Here is a 16,041-nt window from a genome sequence, read left to right on the forward strand (position 1 = left end):
TCCTCAGCAAGTTTGCTGATGATGCAAAGCTAGAAGGGGTGGCTGACAGCCCTGAAGGTTGTGCTGCTATCCAGTGAGGTCTGGACAGACTGAGAGCTGGGGGAAGGTGAACCTCATGAAGTTCAGCAGGCACAAGTGTAGAGCCCTGCAGCTGGGGAGGAATAACAGCAAGCACCAGGACAGGTTAGGGGCTGCCCTGCTGGAAAGCAGCTCCATGGAGAAAGACCTTGGAGTGCTGCTGGACAGCAAGTTCTGCATGGGACAGCAATGTGCCCTGGTGGCCAAGAGAGACAATGGGATCCTGGGGTGCAGCAAGAAAAGTGTGGCCAGCAGGGCTGGGGAAGTTCTTCTCCCCCTCTGCTCTGCCCTGCTGAGACCACACCTGGAGTACTGTGTCCAGTTTGGGGCTCCCCAGTTCAAGAGAGACAGAGACCTGCTGGAGAGACCAACAGAGAGCCACAAGGATATCTCTGCTATAAAGAAACATCTCTGCTATAAAGAAAGACTGAGAGCCCTGGGGCTGTTTAGTCCAGAGAGATCCCCTCTGAAGGGGATCTGATTGATGTCTATCAGTATCTGAGGGGTGGGTGCTAAGAGGAAGGGGCCAGGCTCTTTTCAGTGGCACCCAGGAATAGTAGGTACAAGCTGGAATCCAGGAAGTTCCACCTCAACACGAGGAGAAACTTCTTTACAGTGAAGGTCACAGAGCCCTGGAGCAGGCTGCCCAGAGAGGTGGTGGAATCTCCTTCTCTGGAGCCTTTCAAGGTCAGCCTGGATGTGCTCCTGTGTAACTTCCCCAGGTGATCCTACTCTGGCAGGGGGTTGGACCCCATGATTATAGAGGTTCCTTCCAACCCCTAATATTCTGTGATCCTAAAGTTCTAGCTCACATTGACACTAAAGCCTGAGTCAGTTTTAGGTTCATCAGATAAAAATAATTTGGTTTAGAGTCAGGCACCCACTGAACTTCTGTTGTTCACTGACTGTAGAGAAGGAGGAGAAAAAAAAAAGGCAAAGAGTCTGTTTCAATCTGTTGGCTTATAAATAGACACAGGAATCCAGCTCAATATACACAGCCTTGAAAACCTGCCAGCCATAACACAAGCTATTGCATAGCAGTGAGTCTGTGCTGGAGGATGCTCCAGGGAGCTATCCATTAGCCTCCTGCTCAGGGAAAAGTTTGACTGATGGCCCATTTCTGACAGTATTTTCCTCTCCCCTGAATATAAATAGTTACGACAGCTAAAGTGTTATTCTCAGCTGTAGTACACAGACTTTTAGTATTTTTTTGTGTGCTTTTTAAAGTAAGTTCTTGGAGGAAAATAGCTGTGGAATGCTCTAATGGCTCCTTAACACAGCCTCTCTCCTCCTGCCTTTCACTCCCAACTCACAGTTGTCTGCTTAAAGTTTAGATTTGGTAAGTGGATGGTTTTGGTTTTTGCTTTGTGTTTGTTTGGGTTTTTTAATGAAAAAATATTCCTAGCATGTTCCATTACCCTTAAAGTCTTTGTCTGGAAGCATAATTTCTGTGTTTGGTAACTGAAGGGTATTCTTGTTCAAGAGTTGGGGTAAAAATAGCTTATTTCCCCCTTAGGAGAGCTACAATGATCATGCACATAGCCCTCATTTACACCCAGACAAAAGTAAAATTAGAGCTCTTGTCTCAAACATTAGCTATCACCACTGGTGTGATACAAGAGGATGAGGGTCTACACAGAACACCACTTATCAAAAAGCTTCCTCCAGAGCCATCACTCAGCAGTGAAAATATTTGGTGCGCACATACACCAGAATCACCAGAATCACCCACAGGATTTCCAAAGCCTGAGGTGAATTTCCCCACCATGCTTTGGCTATCAAGATACTAGTGTGGATACCTACCCAGGAGAAATGTTTCTGTGTAACTAGTTTATAACTTCTGTAATCACAGTAAATTAAACCTCAATGGAGGCAGAAGAAAGGGGGGTGAGGAAGGAGAAGAAAAAAAACCACATTGAACATCTGGAAAGAATGCTGCGAGAAGTAAAATCTTCCCAGGTCTGAGCTCCTTCAGCACACCCAATAAACCCTCTGCAAACTCCAGCCTTCAGGAGCTTTCCCCTGCTCCTTTCCTATTAATTCCCATTTACATTTTGGGCCAACGAGCTCCAGTTAATTCCTTTAGCTTTCAAGCTGCTGACACTTTGCTTTGCTGTCCCTACCAGCCCCTTGCAAGCCCTACGATGAAGCATTCCTTACTCACCTTTTCCTGCTCTTCAGAGCGGTTTACAAAGACATTGTACTTCTTGATTATCTTTTCCAGCCTGTTCAGTGTGTTTGTTTTCTGCCTGTAGAGAGCCAGACCAACCTCTGGATGCCTTCTAAACCTTTTTCAGAATAACCATGTGCAGAAGGAAGAACAAGTAAATCAAACACCTACACCACATAAAAGCAGCGAATGGGTTCCTCAAGTTTCTACAGCAAAGCATGTTTGATTCTTCGCCCCTTCAGACACTGGCACATTGGTTTGTAGTTTTCATGGCTACAAATCTGGTCCAGTGACCCCACAATATTTCAGTGATGGTAGCTAAATTAAAGCCCATCACTTGTGTACATAAAGGCATAGGTGTTCTCCCTTCTGTCCCAAGACTTCCACACAGTGAAGACAGAAATTGATTTTCCTTCTCTATAAAAATGTTTATACACTACACATCTTGTACAGCAGCCAAGAAAGTTGGCACTTGACTTGCCATTTTAAACAAATGCAGAAGTTACTTCCCTGCATCTTATCTTGGCTACCTTTCCCCCTTTCCCCTGCTCTGTGTACAGAGGCTTTAAAGCAGGAAAGAAAAGCACTCCCTCTATGCATTGTGAAAGCCCCTGCTTCCTGCCATGCTGCACTTCCAACCAGAGGTTACCTCACTGCACAGTGTGTGGCACATGTGCACACATGCAGGCCTCTACAAACTTACACTTTCCAGTAAACAACTCTAAACCTCTCACCTTCATTGGAATTTAGCTTTCTTTTAATTCTGTGGCTGTGCTGATCTAGACCAGCATCTCAGAGCCTGGGTTACACGTCAGCAGGGTCAGGGTGAGGAAGGCAATGCCTCCTACATAGAAGATAATATGTTGTCTGGTACCAAAAGTCACAACTGTTTCCCAGATACTAGTACTTCAGTGTGATTCCTTCCACTGGCAAAGAATGACCATTGTTGCATCTCACATCATCGAGGGCATGGAGGAGGGCAACGTCAAAAAAGAAGCTGCCAGTAGAGGAGGTCACAAGTCACTTGCATCAACAAGCCTGCAGGAGAGTTTGGAGAATAAGTGTGATGGAGAGTGACTGAAGGAGCTGGGGATGGTTAGTGTGAAACAGAGGAGGATGAGGGGAGACCTCCTGGCTCCCTACAGCTACCTGAAAGGAGGTTGTGGAGAGGTTGTTGCTGGTTTCTTCTCACAGGTAATTAGTGATAGAACAAGAGGGAACATAGAATACATAGAATACATAGAATAAACCAGGTTGAAAGAGACCTTCAAGATCACCGTGTCCAACCCATCAACCAATCAAACACCACCCAAACAACTAACCCACGGCACCAAGCACCCCATCAAGTCTCCTCCTGAAAACCTCCAGTGATGGCGACTCCACCACCTCCCCAGGCAGCCCATCCCAATGGGCAATCACTCTTTCTGTATAGAACTTATTCCTAACATCTAGCCTGAACCTCCCCTGGCGCAGCCTGAGACTGTGTCCTCTAAACATGGTTAGATGCCACGAAGTAGGTGGCAGTGCCTTAACCGTATGCGTGTTGTATAGGCCACAAGGGCCTCTTCCATCCTTATCAAGGGGAGTGCTAACCTTCTCTCCTTTCATACAACACGACAACAGCCTCAAGCTGCAGCAGGGCAGGGTTAGACTGGAAAGTAGGAAGAATTTTTTCCCAGCAAGCGTGGTCAGGCCTTGAAATGTGCTGCCCAGGGAGGTGGTGGAGTCCCCAAGCCTGGATGTGTGATTGGTGATTTGGATGTGGTGCTTGGGGCTATGGTTTAGGGGTGACCCTTTGTGGTGGTGAGAGAAAGTTCAGTTCTCACACACACACACAAAGAAACCACAGCTAACTCAGTCGGAGAAGCAAAAATGAATAAGCTATATTTACAAGCAGGATGAAGTGCAGATGATTATATACACAATATCCAGTATTTACAATATATACAGAAATATACAGCAAAGAACGTAACACAGAAGACCTTTCCCTCCTCCAGCCAGGAGGGTCCCCCCAACTGTACCCACTTCTTCCCCTACCTCCCTTTTTTCCCAGAAAAGGTTAGAGAGAAAAAGGTAATTATTAAGGAGGAAATTCTGTTAGCTCAAAGCCTATGCAAGAATTAGTTTCTTATCTGTTAGTTGAAGGCCAGCACCCACCAGCACAGACAGAACACAGCTGCTGCTCAGAGAGACTGAAGCAGACAGACTGAACTGACTGAGATTCAAACCGAACTAAAGCGAAACATTTAAAGTTGCATTCTACCAATCTACCAAAGAAATTTGTTTAGACTTACCTTTGTTTTCATTATTCTACCAAAACATTCAGCCAGAGTGTTCCAGTAACTGTCCCTTTCTTAAAGGCACAGCCTAAAACTGTCACACCCTTGTAGAGCAGGGCTCTGGGTTGGACTTGGTGCTCCTGAGGGCCTTTTCCAACCTGACTGTTTCTGTGGTTCTGTTATCCCATAAACTACAATTTCTTTCTGAATAGTGTCTTTTGCCATCCTCTAGCACACTGAGAGGGTTGTCCCGCTGGGTCAGTGCAGCACACTGACACAGGGGTTAAGGTCTTCAGTCAAGTTTATAGCCTGGGCTCTTCAGCTCAGCTTGAGGCTGCCACAGGTTGGAACCATACAAGTGGGCTGGAAACCCTTTGTGAAGCTGGCCCAGTGAAAGCAAGACATTTCTAGGCCTCATTGTCCCCAGATGGATCATTTGTTGTTACCCAGCACTTTTCTTCCTCTCTGGCTCTCCTCAGAAATCCCCACAGCTACTCTTGGCAGTTCTGAGAGGATGTTATTGAGAGCTGCTTTACTGTAATCTTTACCATGCCCTTTGGAGACAGAGTATCCAAGAGCACTCCGTGCTGCCCACGAATCCTGACTAGGAAGGAGCAGAGATAACCCCCCGAGGCTCTTCCAACTCCACTTCTGATGCACTTTCTGTGGATAAATGTGCACTTCAGTGATAAAAACATTAAAAAAGAGACAGAGCTTTCTACACAGCCAGCCAGTTGAAGATTGAAGACAGTTGAGCAGGCCAATGAGGTTAGTGGGAAATGGTTTTCCAATATTTAGTTGTGCTTTGCGGGATTTGGGTGGGGGTTTTGTTGGTGCTTTGGGGTTTTTTGGTTTTGTTTGGGGTTGGGGTTGGGTTTTGTGTTTGGTTGGTTTTGTTTAGGTTTGTTTGGGTTTTGTTTTGGTTTTTTTACTATTTCCTCTGTTCCCCAGTGTTGCTGGACTTGTTGGAAGTTGGAAAGCCCTGATAAGCAAGAGTAGTGGAAACACATACATTTAGCTGGCCAAAATGATTTGACCGCATAAAAGCTACATAGGCCAGACTTAAATATATATATATTGTTTAGAACTTGTTCCTATCAGCTTTTTACTCAGTCTAGCACACAGGCTGTTACAAGCCTGCAGCAGTTCTCAGAGTCACCAAGCCAGTCCTGCCACTTTAGTCTCAGAGACACAGCAGACTCAAGCTAGGCAGCATAGAAGAGTGAGCTGCCAGACCTAGAGGAAAGCAGACTTGTTTGCAGATCTGCTCTGTGCTGTGCCTAGAAAACAGGTATACAGGTGGGACAAGCACCTGAGCTAGCAGGCCTACCAACCTCAACTCATTATTGAGGAAGAAACACATGAATTTTGTTATGCCTGACTTTGTGCCCTTGGCCAGCATTACAAATCACTGTGCTTTTGTCTGTGAACTCTCTGGCTCTCCAGAAGCACAGGAGAACAGAATTAGCCTGCAGTTGCATGCACACAGTGCAGTCAGATTGAACACTTGTTAAGTAAGAGACCAAATCAACTGGGAAACACTTAGAAACATCATAGGGGTTGTAACAGAGCAGAAGAGAAAACAAAGTGACTGCTGAGAACTGTTTTCCCTATAGTACCATGTCAGGGTTGTTTGCCTCCAAAGGCAGCAATTTGTAAAGTCCAACCCTGCACAGAGCAGCAACAGTTCTGTTGAAGAGTGCTTCCTCCCACACCAGTGCTGAGGAGCCTGCTGCTCAGATCAGATCCTGACACCACACTGTAGCTCTGCATCCCTGTACAGGATGTTAAGAGCACAGAGGGGGAGCACCGAGCCTTCTGCTGGCTAGAAATCCTTGCAGCACAGGAGGGAGATGAGGTACACGTGCCTCTGGAGGAAGGTGCTGCAGTGTGAATAGCACTGCACAGCAGTGCCTGAGAGGACACAACAGGGGAGCATGACTCACAGTGGAAGAGAGCTCAGCTGAGTCCTGGGGAAAGTACTCCTCCCCCAGGAAAGCTGGCCTGAAACAAACCCAATCCTCTTCCACCACAGTGGGCAGATTTACAGTAGATATTAGGAAGAAATTCTTTCAAGTGAGGGTGGTGAGGCACTGGAATAGGCTGCCCAGGGAGATTGTAGATGCCCTCTCCTGGAGGTGTTCAAGGCCAAGATGGATGAGGCCTTGAGCAACCTTGGCTGGTGGGAGGTGTCCCTGCCCACGGCAGTGAGTTAATCAGAGAGCTTTGCACAAGGGCAAGGCAAGGGCTTCTGCACACACTCAGCACTGCCAGAGGACGTGGGCCCTGTGCTGAAGGACAGCAGAGACCAGCATTGCAGCACGGGAACAGCAGTCTGGAACAGGGTAAAGCCCAGAAGGCTGAGCCACAGGAGCTCATCTCTAAGTTCATTGTAAAAATAGGTTTTGATTTCAGGGTGACACTCCAGTGCAGGGCACTACAGCACCACATGCTCACCATGACTGCGCTCATCCACTGTGAGCAGCTCAGCTGAGACAAGCCTGCTCCAGGATGGGCAAAAGCCTGCTGTGTGTTTCCAACCCCTGCTAAATAGCCCTGGAGCTGCTGTGCTAATGATGCTCCCACGGGCACTGGCTGTGCTGCACTTCCCTGAGGTTCTCTCCTCATGTCCCCATGTCCCTTTGCTTATTGCTTTGGGGGACCTGTTTTTATGTCAGTGGCCTTGGAGCACCAGCAAGGATGCCAAAGGGAAGCAGAAGAAAGCACACACTGCATGGCAACACCCTGGCTACAGCACAAGCCTGGAAGCAGAGCTGGTAGCACATCCCCTCCAGAAGAGACTGCTTTTTAAAGCCATGAGCTTCTTCCAATTGTCTGAGGAACCAGTGTCACCCAGTATCTCAGGGGTACTGAAGCCTTTGCATCAGTCTTCCTCCAATACACTCACAGTATCAGATGTGGAGAACTCTGTCAATGGTTAGTAGGCAGAAGTAGGCACATCAGTAAGACAGGATTGATGGCTGTGCTTTAAAAGCAGCAGTAAGTTGCAAGACTACCTCACACAAACCCACAGCTTTGGCTATGCTAAGTGTCTGTGTAAGTGTTATGGGTTTAAGTACCACAGAGTGCAGTCCTCCAGGAGCTAGACAGCCCAGGATGTGGACCAGAAAGTGTAATCTATGTTATTTCATTCCCATAAGCCTGCAACCACCAGCAGAAAGTGCAAGAGGGCTCTAGCACTAGAGTTGGCAGGGCTCATTGGGAAGGCTTTAAACTAAGTCTGAAGGGGGTGGGTGAGGAAACCAGTCTCTCTGGAGAGGAGAGAGAGGGACATAAACTAGAGTTAGATGAGAAATCAGCAGCCCAGCTGAAGTGCAGGTACACCAATGCATGCAGTATGGGTAACAAACAAGAGGGACTGGGAGTCTCGGTTCACCAGTGTGGTGGTTTGAGCCTTAGCTGGGGCTTAAAAGCTCAGATTGGGGCAAGGCTGAGAATCCTTCCCCCATTTCCATCCTCCCCTTTCCCAATGGGGGGGGGAAAGGGAGGGGAGCAAATCCACCAAAAAATAATTTGGGTTCAGCTTGGAAGTAGAGAGGCAAAGAATTTTTCTTTAAACAGTATATATATATATGTATGTATATATGTATGTGTGTATGTATATATGTATGTGTGTATGTGTGTATGTATGTGTGTGTGTGTGTATGTATGTGTGTGTGTATGTATGTATGTGTGTATGTATATATGTATGTGTGTATGTGTGTATGTATGTGTGTGTGTGTGTATGTATGTGTGTATGTATATATGTATATATGTGTGTATGTATATATGTGTGTGTATGTCTATATGTAGGTGTGTGTATGTCTATATGTATGTGTGCATGTGTGTATGTATATATGTATGTGTGTATGTCTATATGTATGTATGTATGGATATATGTGTGTGTGTATGTGTGTATGTATATATGTATGTGTGTGTGTATGTGTGTATGTGTGTATGTATATATGTATGTGTGTGTGTATGTGTGTATGTATATATGTAGGTGTGTGTGTGTGTATATATGTGTGTATGTATATATGTAGGTGTGTGTGTATGTATGTGTGTATGTGTGTGTGTATGTATATATGTGTGTATGTGTGTATGTATGTGTGTATGTATGTGTGTATGTATATATGTGTGTATGTGTGTATGTATGTGTGTATGTATGTGTGTATGTATATATGTGTGTATGTGTGTATGTATGTGTGTATGTGTGTATGTATGTGTGTATATCTATCTATATATTTCTGTAACAATGACAGGCAGGGTTCACAAGGGTAGGGAACAAGGATGGGTGGGAGGAGGAAAGAAAAAAAAAAGAGATACAGAGCCAGTCCTTTGCAAAGTGTGGCAGCAGCAGGGAAGACAGGGGAGCAGCAAGCAGCAACTCTTTCGTCCCCACTGGGCAAGGATGGGGCGGGGGGGAAGTGGCACAGACCAAGTCATTTTCCCAGGGGAGAAAACACCCTCCAGGGAGGGCAGAAAAACTCTCTTTTTTTTCAGGATGGGCCTAGCCCACCACAACCAGGAAGACTCTGATGTAGTTGCCATGACAGAAACATGGTGGGATGATTCACATGATTGGAGCACTGCACTGGGGGGTTACAGGCTCTTTAGGAGAGACAGGTGAGGGAGAAGAGGAGGAGGGGTGGCCCTGGATATTAGGGAATCTCTTGATGCCTCAGAACTTGAGGTAGAGGATGAAAGGACTGAGTGCCTGTGGGTTAAAATCAGAGGGCAGCCTAACAAATCTGACATCCTGGTTGGAGTCTGTTACAGACCACCCAGCCAGGATGATGATGAATTATTCTACAAACAACTGGAGGCTGTCTCAAGATCATCAGATCTTGTCCTTGTGGGTGACTTCAACCTGCCAGATATCTGCTGGGAACTTAATTCAGCAGAGAGGAGGCAGTCCAGAAGATTCCTGGAGCGAATGGAGGACTGCTTCCTGACGCAGCTGTTAAGTGAGCCTAGCAGGGGCCAGGCTCTGCTTGACCTGCTGCTCTCCAATAGGGAAGGGCTGGTGGGGGATGTGACCGTGGGAGGCTGCCTAGGGTGCAGTGACCACGAGATAGTGAAGTCTTCAATATGCAGGGAGGAACAATTAGAGAACCCTCCCTTCACACTTCTGGAGGGCAGACTTCAGCTTGTTCAAGCAACTAACCTGGAGAGTCCCCTGGGGAGCAGCCCTTGAGAACAAAACGGGTCCAGGATGGTTGGACCTACTTCAAGGCTCTTGAAGGCACAGGAACAGAGAGGTGAGCTGAGAGAAAGGCTCTGGGCCTGGATGACCAAGCAGCTCTTGAAGGAATGAAGGGAAAAAAGGAGGAAATATCTCCTTTGGAAAGGGGGGAGGCAACTTGTGATACATTTAAGGATGCTGTTATATCGTGTAGGAGAAAAAAAGAGAGAGGCAAAAGCCCAGTTAGAATTCAAGCTGAGCACTGCTGTGAGAGACAATAAAAAGCATTTTATAACTATAGTAATGCTAAAAAAAGGGCAAGAAGAACCTCCACTCCTTGTGGGACCTGGAGGAGAACACTGTAACCAAAGATGAGGAAAAGGCTGAGGTTCTAAGTACCTTCTTTGCCTCTGTTTTCAGCAGTGAGGTAGGAGGACTCCAGGATAACTGCCCTCCTGAACTGGTAGATGGGGTCAGGGAGCAGTGTAGTGTCCCTGAAATCCATGAGGAAGTAGCTTGGGACTTGCTGAGCCATTTGGATCCCCACAAGTCCATGGGAGCAGATGGGATCCATCCTAGGGTGCTGAGAGAGCTGGCAGATGAGCTGCCAAGCCACTCTCCTTCATTTACCACTGGTCCTGGCTCACTGGAGAGGTCCCAGAGGACTGGAAGCTGCCAAGGTGATGCCCATCCACAAAAAGGGCTGGTTGGATGAGCCAGGGAATTCCAGGCCTGTCAGTCTGACCTCAGTGCCAGGCAAGGTTATGGAACAGTCATCCTGAGTGCAATCACACAGCACTTAGAGGATGGCCAAGGGATCAGGCCCAGCCAGCATGGATTTAGGAAGGGCAGGTCCTGCCTGACTGTTATGAAGGGACTGCACAAGAAAATGTCTAAGTTTCTTGTGAGAGTTGTTTTATCACAAAAGGAGAAGCAAAGGAAAGAGCGACGTGCCAGGCTGCAGACTGCCCTGCAACACACTGCCAGTCTCTGCCAAAAAGCACCTTACAATTACCATCTTTTCTTTCTATAGCTACACCATCTCCATCTGCATGCTTATGCTTAATAGAAGGCAGGGATATGATCATGATGTCTACCAAATTCCTGGGCTGCGTGAGCATGTGTCTTCCTTATGGTAAGGGTCGTTCGGGGGTTGCAGATGAAGCAGGGGAGCCTTTCTCCTGTATCTTTTCTCACACAGGCACAGCTGTTCAGGACTTATCTAAGGTCAACATTCTGCAGTCCTGAGAAAGTTGGCATTTATCATCTCTTTGAAACCGAAACAGTCTGAACATTTACCCTCTGCTCTCAGAACAAGCCAACCGTCCTGAAATTGTGTTTTGTAACACAAATCACAAACCACTATTGCACTGCTAACACTGACCAGCCTGATCTCCTTCCATGCCCAGCTGACTGCCTGGTGGATGTGGGGCAGGCTGTGGATGTAGTTGGCGTGGACTGCAGCAAGGCCTTTGACACTGTCCCCCACAGCAACCTCCTGGCCAAGCTGTCAGCCCATGGCTTGGACAGCAGCTCTCTGAGCTGGGTTAAGAACTGGCTGGAGGCTGAGCCCAGAGAGTGGTGGTGAATGGTGCCACAGCCAGCTGGCAGCCAGGCACCAGTGGTGTGCCCCAGGGATCAGTGCTGGGCCCCAGCCTGTTCAATATCTTTATCAATCTTGAAAAACTTCCTACTGCACCAGGTCAGCTGGCAACAGATGGAGCACATCTGTCCCAGAGGAGGGGAAAGATCAGAGTGTGCAAGAATGGCCTATCCCCCAAAGGGAAAAAGATTCTAGGAAGGGAACTGGCAGCTCTCATAGATAGGGCTTTAAACTAGATTCGAAGGGGAAGGGGCTGAAACCAGTCCCCCCAGGCAGGAGTCTGGGGGTGATAAGCTAGAGCCAGAGGTGAAACCAGCAGCCCAGCTGCAGTGCATGTACACTAATGCACGAAGTAGGGGCAACAAACAAGAGGAGCTGGAAGCCTTGCTGCAGCAGGAAAGTTATGATGCAGTTGCCATCACAGAGACATGGTGGGACGACTCACATGGCTGGAGCACTGCAATTGACAGCTACAGGCTCTTCAGGAGAGACAGGCAAGGAAGAAGGGGTGGAGGGGTGGCCCTGTCCATCAGGGAGGCACTAGATGCCATTGAGCTGGAGATCAGGGATTATCAGGTGGAGTGCCTGTGGGTGAGAATTAGAGGGAAGACCAGCAGGGCAGACAACCTGGTTGGAGTCTGTTGTAGACCACCCAACCAGGAGGAAGATGTTGATGAGTCATTCTATAGGCAGCTTAAGGCTGTCTCAGCATCACCTGAAGGGGGCTACAGGAAAGCTGGGGAGGGACTTTTGAGGGTGTCAGGGAGTGATAGGACTGGGGGGAATGGGGAAAAAACCTAGAAAGGGGTAGATTGAGGTTGGATGTTAGGAAGAAGTTCTTTCCCATGAGGCTGGTGAGACACTGGAATGAGGCACTTGGTGCCATGGTCTAATTGATTAGTTAGGGTTGGGTAATCAGTTGGACTTGATGATCTTGGAGGTCTCTTCCAACCTGGTTGATTCTGTGTAGATTCTCTACCTGACCTTGTCCTCATGGGCGACTTCAACCTGCCTGACATCTGCTGGGATCTCAACACAGCAGCAAGGAGACAGTTGAGGAGGTTCTTAGAGTGCATGGAGGACAGCTTCTTATCCCAGGTGCTGCGTGAGCCTACCAGGGGCAAGGCTCTGCTTGACCTCCTCTTCACCACCAGGGCAGGGCTGGTGGGGATGTGGTGGTCAGAGGGTGTTTAGGGGCCAGTGACCAGGAGAGAACTGAATTGTCAGTACTCAGCCAAGCTAAGAGGGGCAGCAAGAAGACCTCCACTCTGGACTGCCGGAGGGCAGACTGCAGGTTGTTCAAGGAACTAACTCAGAAGGTTCCTTGGGAAACAGCCCTTAGAAACAAAGGGGTCCAGGAGAGCTGGACCTGCTTCCAGGAAGAACTCTTGAAGGCTCAGAACAGGCTGTGCCAATGTGCCGGAAGATGAGCCCCGGGGCAGACAGCCTGGATGGGTGATGAGCTTCTGAAGGAACTAAGGGGCAAAAAGAGGGTGTATCATCTTTGGAAGGAAGGGGAGGCAACCCATGGAATGGTTAAGGATGTAGCTAGGTCTTGTAGGAAGAAAATTAGGGAGGCAAAAGCACATTTGGAGCTTAGACTGGCCTCTGCTGTGAAGGACAACAAAAAGTCCTACTATAAATACATTAATAGCAAGAGGAGGGCAGGGACAACCTCCACTCCTTGGTGGACATGGAGGGGAACATTGTAACAAAGGATAAGGAAAAGGCAGAGGTACTTAACACCTTCTTTGCCTCAATTTTTACTAGCAGGACAGAATGTCTTCCAGACAGCTGGGCTGCAGAGCTGGCAGATGGAGCCAGGGAGCAGTATAGTTCCCCTGTGTTCCAGGAGGAGGTGGTTAGAGATCTCCTCAGCCGCTTGGATCCCCACAAGTCCATGGGAGCAGATGGGATCCATCCTAGGGTGCTGAGAGAGCTGGCAGATGAGCTGCCAAGCCACTCTCCATCATTTTTCAGCAGTCCTGGCTCACTGGAGAGGTCCCAGAGGACTGGAAGCTGCCAACATGGTGCCCAGCCACAAGAAGGGCCGGTTGGATGAGCCAGGGAATTCCAGGCCTGTCAGCCTGACCTCAGTGCCAGGCAAGGTTATGGAACAATCATCCTGAGTGCAGTCACACAGCACTTAGAGGATGGCCAAGGGATCAGGCCCAGCCAGCATGGATTCAGGAAGGGCAGGTCCTGCCTGACCAACCTGATCTCCTTCCATGCCCAGCTGACTGCCTGGTGGATGTGGGGCAGGCTGTGGATGGAGTCTGCCTGGACCTCAGCAAGGCCTTTGACACTGTCCCCCACAGCAACCTCCTGGCCAAGCTGTCAGCCCATGGCTTGGACAGCAGCTCTCTGAGCTGGGTTAGGAACTGGCTGGAGGCTGAGCCCAGAGAGTGGTGGTGAATGGTGCCACATCCAGCTGGCAGCCAGGCACTAGTGGTGTGCCCCAGGGATCAGTGCTGGGCCCTGTGCTCTTTAACATCTTTATTGATGATCTGGATGAGGGCATTGAGTCCATCATCAGTAAATTTGCTGATGACACCAAGCTGGGGGCAGGAGTTGATCTGCTGGAGGGAAGAGAGGCTCTGCAGAGGGACCTGGACAGGCTGGACAGATGGGCAGAGTCCAAGGGCAGGAGATTGAACACATCCAAGTGCCAGGTTCTGCACATTGGCCACAGCAACCCCAGGCAGTGCTACAGGCTGGGGTCAGAGTGGCTGGAGAACAGCCAGGCAGAGAGGGACCTGGGGGTGCTGGTTGATAGTAGGCTGAACATGAGCCTGCAGTGTGCCCAGGCAGCCAGGAGGACCATTGGCATCCTGGCCTGCATCAGGAACAGTGTGGCCAGCAGGAGCAGGGAGGTCATTGTGCCCCTGTACACTGCACTGGTTAGGCCACACCTTGAGTCCTGTGTCCAGTTCTGGGCCACTCAGTTTAGGAAGGAGGTTGACTTGCTGGAAGGTGTCCAGAGAAGGGCAACAAAGTTGGTGAGGGGCTTGGAGCACAGCCCTGTGAGGAGAGGCTGTCGGAGCTGGGGTTGCTTAGCCTGGAGAAGAGGAGACTCAGGGGTGACCTTATTGCTCTCTACAACTACCTGAAGGGAGGTTATAGACAGGCAGAGGTTGGTCTCTTCTCCCAGGCAACCAGCACCAGAACAAGAGGACACAGTCTCAGGCTGCATCAGGGGAGGTTTAGGCTGGAGGTTAGGAGGAAGTTTTACACAGAGAGAGTGATTACCCATTGGAATGGGCTGCCCAGGGAGGTGGTGGAGTCGCCATCACTGGAGGTGTTCAGGAGGAGACTTGATGGGGTGCTTGGTGCCATGGTTTAGTTGGTTGGGTGGTGTTGGATGATAGGTTGGACACGATGATCTTGAAGGTCTCTTCCAACCTGGTTTATTCTAGTCTACTCCTATTCTATTCTATTCTATTCTATTCTATTCTATTCTATTCTAGTCTAGTCTATTCTATTCTATTCTATTCTATTCTATTCTATTCTATTGATGATCTGGAGGAGGGAATGGAGTCCATCATCAGTAAGTTTGCAGATGACACCAAGCTGGGGGCAGGAGTTGGTCTTTTAGAGGGTTGGAGAGCTCTGCAGAGGGACCTTGCCAGGCTGGACAGACGGGCAGAGTCCAAGGGCAGGAGATTGAACACATCCAAGTGCCAGGTTCTACACATAGGCCACAGCAACCCCAGGCAGTGCTACAGGCTGGGGTCAGAGTGGCTGAGAGCAGCCAGGTGGAGAGGGACCTGGGGGTGCTGGTTTATAGTAGGCTGAATAAGAGCCAGCAGTGTGCCCAGGTGGCCAAGAAGGCCAATGGCATCCTGGTCTGCATCAGGAACAGTGTGGCCAGCAGGAGCAGGGAAGTCATTGTGCCCTGTGCTCAGCACTGGTTAGGCCACACTTTGAGTCCTGTGTCCAGTTCTGGGCCCCTCAGTTTAGGAAAGATGTTGAGCTGCTGGAAGGTGTCCAGAGAAGGGCAACAAAGCTGGGGAGGGGTCTGGAGCACAGCCCTGTGAGGAGAGGCTGAGGGAGCTGGGGTTGCTTAGCCTGGAGAAGAGGAGGCTCAGGGGAGACCTTCTTGCTCTCTACAGCTCCCTGAAGGGATGTTGTAGCCAGGTGGGGGTTGGTCTCTTCTCCCAGGCAAGCAGCACCAGAACAAGAGGACACAGTCTCAAGCTGTGCCAGGGGAGGTTTAGGCTGGAGATGAGGAGAGAGTTCTTCCCAGAGAGAGTTGTTGGCCATTGGGATGTGCTGCCCAGGGAGGTGGTGGAGTCCCCATCACTGGAGGTGCTCAAGAGGGGATTGGATGTGGCACTTGGAGCCATGGTTTAGTAGTCATGAGGTGTTGGGTGCTAGGTTGGACTTGATGATCTCTGAGGTCTTTTCCAACCTATGGAAAGATGCTTATGGATTCTGTGATTCTATGATACTCACACCAACAGGCCAGCTTTGCTTGCATCAGAAATAAACGTAACAGTAACCTGGTCTAGCTGCCAGCACATGGGCTGGGAGGACTTCCCTGCAGGATTCGGCTGAGGGAGACCAGGTGTTGGTTCTAAGGGTGGGCTGAGCATACATATATTCAGGCAGATCTCACAGTGGCTCATGGGGCTAGATCCCATCAAGAAGGTCTTGTTTTACTCTGAGTGAAAGCCAAAAGGCTTTCAGCACCTACCAAAATATTTAGAAGCAGCACAGAGAGACT

At 49.0% G+C, this 16,041-nt stretch overlaps 1 non-coding gene across 1 annotated transcript; it reads right to left on the reverse strand.

The window, feature by feature from the left end:
• Window positions 1-3,738: 3,738 nt before the first annotated feature.
• On the reverse strand, window positions 3,739-3,863 carry LOC128897886 (U6atac minor spliceosomal RNA). The gene has a single exon (XR_008462623.1). It is a non-coding gene; the product is annotated as a U6atac minor spliceosomal RNA (small nuclear RNA).
• Window positions 3,864-16,041: the final 12,178 nt, after the last annotated feature.

This window comes from Dryobates pubescens, chromosome 15, assembly GCF_014839835.1.
Source record: "Dryobates pubescens isolate bDryPub1 chromosome 15, bDryPub1.pri, whole genome shotgun sequence".
Lineage (NCBI taxonomy): Eukaryota > Metazoa > Chordata > Aves > Piciformes > Picidae > Dryobates > Dryobates pubescens.